The 7,500-nt window shown below is 32.9% G+C and overlaps 1 pseudogene; it reads right to left on the reverse strand.

The window, feature by feature from the left end:
* Positions 1-2,702: 2,702 nt before the first annotated feature.
* LOC136836918 (uncharacterized) overlaps positions 2,703-7,500 on the reverse strand; it is a 31,469-nt pseudogene continuing 26,671 nt past the window's right edge.

Below are 7,500 nucleotides of genomic sequence, written 5' to 3' on the forward strand. Positions count from 1 at the left end.
CCGAAAATAGATCTACCTTTCGCTGGTCTCGGTATAATGCTGCGTTAGCCGTGGTCCATTTAACCACAGGCCGGTGGTGGTCTATCCTATATCGTTGCCAGAAGCACGATCATGGCTAACTTTAACCGTAAATAAAATAAAAACGACTGAGGCTAGAGGGCTGCAATTGGTGTTTTTGAAGATTGGAGGGTGGATGATCAACATACCAATTTGCAACACTCTAGCCTCTGTGGGTTTTAAGATCTGAGGGCGTACAGAAAAAGTGCGGACAGAAAAAAGTGCGGACAGAGCGGGCGGACAGACAAAGTCGACAAAATACTTTTCTTTTACAGAAAATAAAAAATGTGAAATATATTTGGTTCGATTTCTCTTCCTGAATGTCCGCGATTCATATGGGTCTGCATAACATAGTTGTCATATTAGGGTCTCAGAATTTCACAATTATTATAAAAAATAAGAGACTGATAGTTAAGGATCACAGTATTCGAAAACTTTGTTAGTGTTACTTGAATATTAAACTTTTCTTTTTCATAGAGAGCTTAGTACACTAACTCTTTATAGGAAACTTAAAATCGTTCATCCTGATTATGAAATACAGCTGTCTCCTTGCAGGAAGTAATGGATGGGTGTTATTGACAAATAAAAAGAAGAAATATGAAATCTCTGATATAAGAAAAATATTGAAAGGATGAACAATATGAGATAAATAGCAGTGCTTAAACGTTTCGCGAAACTAAAAAGAAGATGGAGTTCATTGTAATTAGATGGCCCGGTCGTGTATGGCGAATGGGATACAAAGGGTTCGAGAAAACTTGTTATGATTTGAAATTGTCAGGAGAGTACTGGGAGGTGTACTGGAATAAGGGAGCTTTTATATCAATGAATGAGACTTCACGTAAAATAAAAGTGAATGACACAGTGTTCGTAGGGGTGAATGGTGGGTATGGGGAGCAGGTTCGGTCGTGGGGCGTGGGGGGGTGGTTGGGCGGGGGATTTGATCCAAAGTTGATGATCCGATTAGAAGAGCTGTATGAAGCTTATAATATGGTGATGGTCTCCTGCACAGTTGTTTCATCCATGAAATTTCTGCTGAACAGTTTAAAATATATATATATATATATATATGTTATATATATATATATATATATATATATATATAATATTATATATATATATATGTATATATATATATATATATATATATATATATATATATATATATATATATATATATATATATATATATATATATTTATGTATATATATATATATATATATATATATATATATATATATATATATATATATATATATATATATATATATATATATATATATATATATATATATATATATATATATATATATATATATATATATATATATATATATATATATGTATATATATATCCTGTCTCTCACTTTTGTACTAATTGCCATAACATGAACCTTTTCTCTCTGAACTAAATTAAACAATATGCCTCTTCTCTACCTTACTGATATCAATTTGATGCCACACATATAGAATTTTGTTTTATATCCGAAGTTTTTTTTTTTTTTTTTTGCAGTACATGACAAGCAACCAGAAATTCCTCTCTAATATCATATGGAGATTTTCACTTTATACATAGTAGGCTATACACACCTAGAGAGTTCTGTTATCCTTAGTAATACTCTCTCGTATATAACAACGTTCAAAGATATAATAGCGAGCTTGTTTTTAATAAATTTTAAAGGTAAACCATATTACATGTTATACTCCAGGTTAATTTCCCTGTGGTAGAGGCATAGCAAACAGAAGGGTTCATTTTTCATAATCTTAATATGAAAATACGCTCCAAAGAAATGAAGTTATAAAGTTTTAACTTTCTGTTTTTTACAGACCTTACCGTTGTAAAGAATAACTTAGTACAGTAACTTACCATTGTAAAGGCAAGTATGTTTTCTGACAAATTCAGGTGGCAGCTCATTTTATAAATAGTTTATATTTCTTCCTGACAATAAATAAACCGAATTCCATTAAAATTAATGGAGGAAGTGGAGAAATATATTTACATTTTACCATCCTTAATACCGATGATTCATTTTTCATTTTCTTTTTTTTTATGTTAAAATCTACGATGTTTTCAAGCCTTTGGTGGTAAAATTATTTCAAAAATACTTTGTTTTGTAGAGTTGCTGATAAATATCTGTATGACAGCAATGTTTGCGCCTCGTCTTTATCTTTAAGTTTTGTCTTCTCTCTGGCTCTGAAAAATTCCATCGGTTCTAAATCATTCTCCTAATATGATCGACTAAAGCCTCTTTGGTTCTTTTCACAGAAAAAAACACATTCCCAGAATAAAAGACTTTATTCTTTAACTCAGAAAATCATAAAAAAATTATGAAAATTAGGTTGGTTCATGAAAATTAGCCTATATAGACAATTACTGGGACACTTTCAGCCAATCAGTGCTCAAGACACAGAACAGAGGAAGCTGGAGTGGTTGACCAACAAGATGGAAGAAAGGAATCGGGAATGGAGGTAAAATAAAAGCTTGAAAGAGGATGCAGCTAGGGGCCGAAGGGACGCTGCAAACATCCCTTCGTAAAGCCTACAGCGCTCACGTAAGGTGCACTGACGGCATTAGCCTCTTAGGGGGGTAAACAAATCCACGTTCATTCGTTGCTGGTCAGACCAGCTTGAGAGTGACTCAGGGTGATGTTGAGGCAGTTTGCAACTATGGATGGACCTGATGGCGAAGGGACCTTGCAAACATCCCTCAGTAAAGCTTACACCGCACACACGTGAGGTGCACTGACGGCAGTGCACACCTAAGGGGATAAAGAACACTTTCGTTTTAATCGTTGCTGGTCAGACCAGCTTGAGAGTAACCCAGGGTAATGTTGAGGCAGTTTGCGACCAGGGACGTCCAGCCAGATTGATGGGAAGCCCCGCAACCTCTTCCAGTCTCCCCGTGGAAGAATTCGTAAAACAAAATCAAATCTCGCCATGCTGGGTCGTCACGGTATTGCCAATTTTCACCTGAAAAATTAAGAATGTAACCTGTAATTTAGTATTGAATGTAATAGAATATTTAAGCCAAAGGCCTGGCGCTGGGACCTATGAGGTCATTCAGCGCTGAAAGGGAAGCTGAGAGTAAAAAAGTTTGAAACGTGTAACAGAAGGAAGACCTTGCAGTTGCACTATGAAATCATTGTTTGGAGAGGGTGGAAAGTAAAAGGGAACAAAAAAGAATATGAACGCAGGTACAGTAAAAGGAATAGAAGGGGTTGCAGCTACGGGCCGAAGGGACGCTGAGAAGAACCTTAAGTAATGCCTACAGTGCACTGAATAAGCTGCACTGATGGCACTACCCCCAAACGGGGTGTAAATTAATAATCGAACGTTTATTTGCAAATTCCAAAACCAATTTTACAGTAAAATATTAAAACGGTTTCGAGTTGCAGAGAGAAACAGTAAAAAAGTATCAGAATACCGTGTTTGTCGTAAAAAATTTATCTGGTTATTAGAAATATAAGACTAATGTTTCGAATTGGTAGGGAGACTATGAAAAATGAGAGAAACCACTGAATGTCATCATAAACCTTCCTTTTTTATATAAAATTATTAAGCTGTTGTACGGAAAACAATTTTTATTTGAGAATACACCAAAATAGCCTTTCTCTTCGTCATAAGTCTTCAACCATTATAAAAAAGGTATCAAGCGTAAGATACGATTTAATCGGTAGGGAGACTATATAAAATGAGAGAAGCCACTGAATGTCATCATAAACCTTCCACTTTTTTTTATATAAAATTATTAAGCTGCTGTACGGAAAACATTTTTATTTGGGAATACAATAAAATAGCCTTTTTCTTCGTCATAAGTCTTCAACCAATATGATAAAAGCACCATGCATAAGTTACGATCGAACTGGTAGGGAGACTATATAAAATGAGAGAAGCCACTGAATGTCATCATAAACCTTCCTCTCTGTTTGTTATAAAATTATTAAGCTGTTGTGCGGAAAACAATTTTTATTTGAGAATACACCAAAATAGCCTTTCTCTTCGTCAAAAGTCTTCAACCAATATAAATAAGATGCATAATATGCGATTAACATAATTATGTAAGAAACAAAATAATATTTCAAGAAAACATTACCATGACACGGGCGACATCCATTTTCTCCCGGTAAGAAGAGGTTGGCCACTCTCCTGGCAAGGAACACTGCCACTTGTTCCAGAGTCAAGAAACTACCCGAACCCTTGGGGCATTCCACCTTCAGATCATCCCCGTAGAAGAAATGATACCTGAAAGGGAATGAAATAATATTCGATAGAAGATCGTCTCTATGTGGTGTCCAGGAACATACTAAACTAGGTTTGTTCTGTAGATGTTGTCACGACCTTCAACAGTCATGTATTTGTGTTCCAATTCAAACTTCATTGCTTTATTCTTTTGTCTAGATTTTTTTTATTGATTTCGATTAGGTCATAATAATCACACGTGAAATTTCGTTCGATATTAGCTGTACTTATAGATCAAACATAATTATTTACTAAAACATAATTATTTACCAAGTGATGTAGTTTTATTTATTGGTCTGTGGTGTGAGGGATGTATGTTTACATCTTACTGTTATTGGGATGGTGTACAATTCCAGTCTTTTTTATTTTACATTTTGTTCTCGTATAGGCTTTCCATACCGCATAAGTAAATGGCACTCTTACTCGTTGCTCATCAATAATAATAATAATAATAATAATAATAATAATAATAATAATAATAATAATAATAATAATAATGGAGAAACAAATCCACACTTATGTATATGTACCTAAATTTAAAGATAAAACAGTACAGATAGCTTTCAGGAATCTGTTTGGCTCCCCTTTTCAACCAAGTAAACATAAAAGGACTCAAAATAATAATAATAATAATAATAATAATAATAATAATAATAATAATAATAATAATAATATATTGGCAAAGACCTTCTCAAAAATTACTATTGAAAGAAATCGCTTTATCACCTGCATTGACAATACAGCTGATGCAACGATTTCTTTGGATAATAATAATAATAATAATAATAATAATAATAATAATAATAATAATAATAATAATAATAATAATAATTCTTTTTATAGACATCACTGTATCAGTCCAGAAGGCCTTAGCTTTGGAGGCCTTCTGAAGCCATATTCAAATGAGACATAAGTAAAGATTACTTTTGAAACTCTCATTTTATATATACTGTCCGAACAGATCTCACCAGATGCCAGTTTTCGTCGACACTTAAGCTTTCATCACGGTTTTCTCTTGGGTGGGGATTAAGATGACCAGGTAATTGATGCTCGTCGAACACAGAAACAGTATATCCTTGATATTAGGCTTCTACAATGACATCCAAAATGGTTGGTTTCCAGGAAGACCTAATCTGATTTGATACGGTCCAAGGCTATTGAAGAATCGGTTTCAAACTTATGTCGGTAGATAGTTGATTAATGGTCCTTCCATAGTCCTATTTGTATTATATATTATATATATATATATATATATATATATATATATATATATATATATATATATAAAGGTCATTTAAAATTTCCTGATATAAGGCAACCATAAAGAAAACTCACAATATGGTAACAAATACATAATAACAGAACAGTACAATAGACAAACAAAAATATATATATATATAAAGAAAATATATATTATATATATATATATATATATATATATATATATATATATATATATATATATATATAAAATAATTGCAAACCTCTTTTTAGTGATGTTATGATAAGGAAGTTCATAATAATAATAATAATAATAATAATAATAATAATAATAATAATAATAATAATAATAATAATAATAATACCGAGCACTAAATCAATTTGTAAATAGTGAAGGCAAGAGTGAATAAAGAAAAAAACTTCTACTAATATAATGCAACCACAAAGAAAACTCACACAACATGGTACAAAAAATACACAGGTAAAATGATAGAATATTACAAGGGCAAAAAATAAAAAATAAATAAAAAAAATTAAAGTCCTTACAAACCTCTTCAGTGATGTTATGATGAGGAAGTTCATAGGAAGCCAGATGGGTCCTCTCCAGTTGGAATTCCCCCCAAAAAGATAGGTGTTGGACTCTCCCGGGACATAGGACACTTCGTGGTGCTCGTCCCCGACTTTCAGTACGAAGGGAGAATGCTGGGGACCGGTATAATAATAATAATAATAATAATAATAATAATAATAATAATAATAATAATAATAATAATAATAATAATAATAATAATAATAATAATAATAATAATAATAATACTAGATTGGTGGGAGTTAATTTTCAGTAATTCATTACAGTCCTGATTTTTGTTGGTTTTTTCGAATTAAAAATTAAACTCATCTGACACAGCGATAATTCTCAACGCAGCAGCAACAGCAACAACAACAACAATAATAATAATAATAATAATAATAATAATAATAATAATAATAATAATAATAATAATAATAATAATAATAATTCAAATGCTTCCAACCATAAAGTATAATGCTTAGATTCAAGTATGATATGAATGCATCGTAGAAATAAAAAAAAATAATTCCTCTCTCTCTCTCTCTCTCTCTCTCTCTCTCTCTCTCTCTCTCTCTCTCTCTCTCTCTCTCTCTCTCTCTCTCTCTCTCATTAACTTTTCATTATATTAAATTGCGTGCACTGTACATTTCATTACATATTCATATATTTTCATATAACTATTTCTTTGAACGTATCGTTTTTACCTTTACGCTGTGCTGACATTTATACTCCTTCCTCTTTTAATGCATTCCCTTTGCTTCACTTTTATTTCATATTATATCTTCATTATTACTACTTCCTTATTCACATTTATTCTTCCTTACCTCATGTACTTTGGAGAGGGACCTGACGCCGTAAGGAGATAAGAATTCCTCTTCGTCGAGCAGATACCCCAGTAGGCGAAGCAGTTGCTCCTTGGTAGGAACCGACAATAACATTCTGTCAGTCACCGAAGAATTCTCCTGCGTCAGAAAAGCCACCTGGAGGCAGGAGCGGGGAATAATGAAATGATCAGAAATCCGAAGCTGGAAACGGGGACAGAAAATGTTTCGGACACTGAAAGGGGGAATGGATGAGAGAGGAAAAGGAAATAAAAAAAGAATAATAATAATGGATGGAAGGGAAAAGGGGATATTGAAACTCACGGAATATCTGCAGGGCAGGCATGAAAGAAATATGGAGAGAGGACGGGCGATCGGGAAGGCTGAGAAAATTGAGAAGGCCGGAGTAGGGAGGAGTTTTTGGAAATCTTTTTACCGCCTCTGCGTCAGGGAAAATAGAGTTGAATAAAGATAGGGTTAATCAAATAAAGGCGAATGGTGAAAACGCATGACCATGTATCCACATAGGAAAACAAGCAACTTTTTTATAAAGATAAAATTTAGAAAATTGTCTTCAGTGGCTCTTCAAATTA

Source organism: Macrobrachium rosenbergii, chromosome 57, assembly GCF_040412425.1.
Source record: "Macrobrachium rosenbergii isolate ZJJX-2024 chromosome 57, ASM4041242v1, whole genome shotgun sequence".
Taxonomy (NCBI): domain Eukaryota; kingdom Metazoa; phylum Arthropoda; class Malacostraca; order Decapoda; family Palaemonidae; genus Macrobrachium; species Macrobrachium rosenbergii.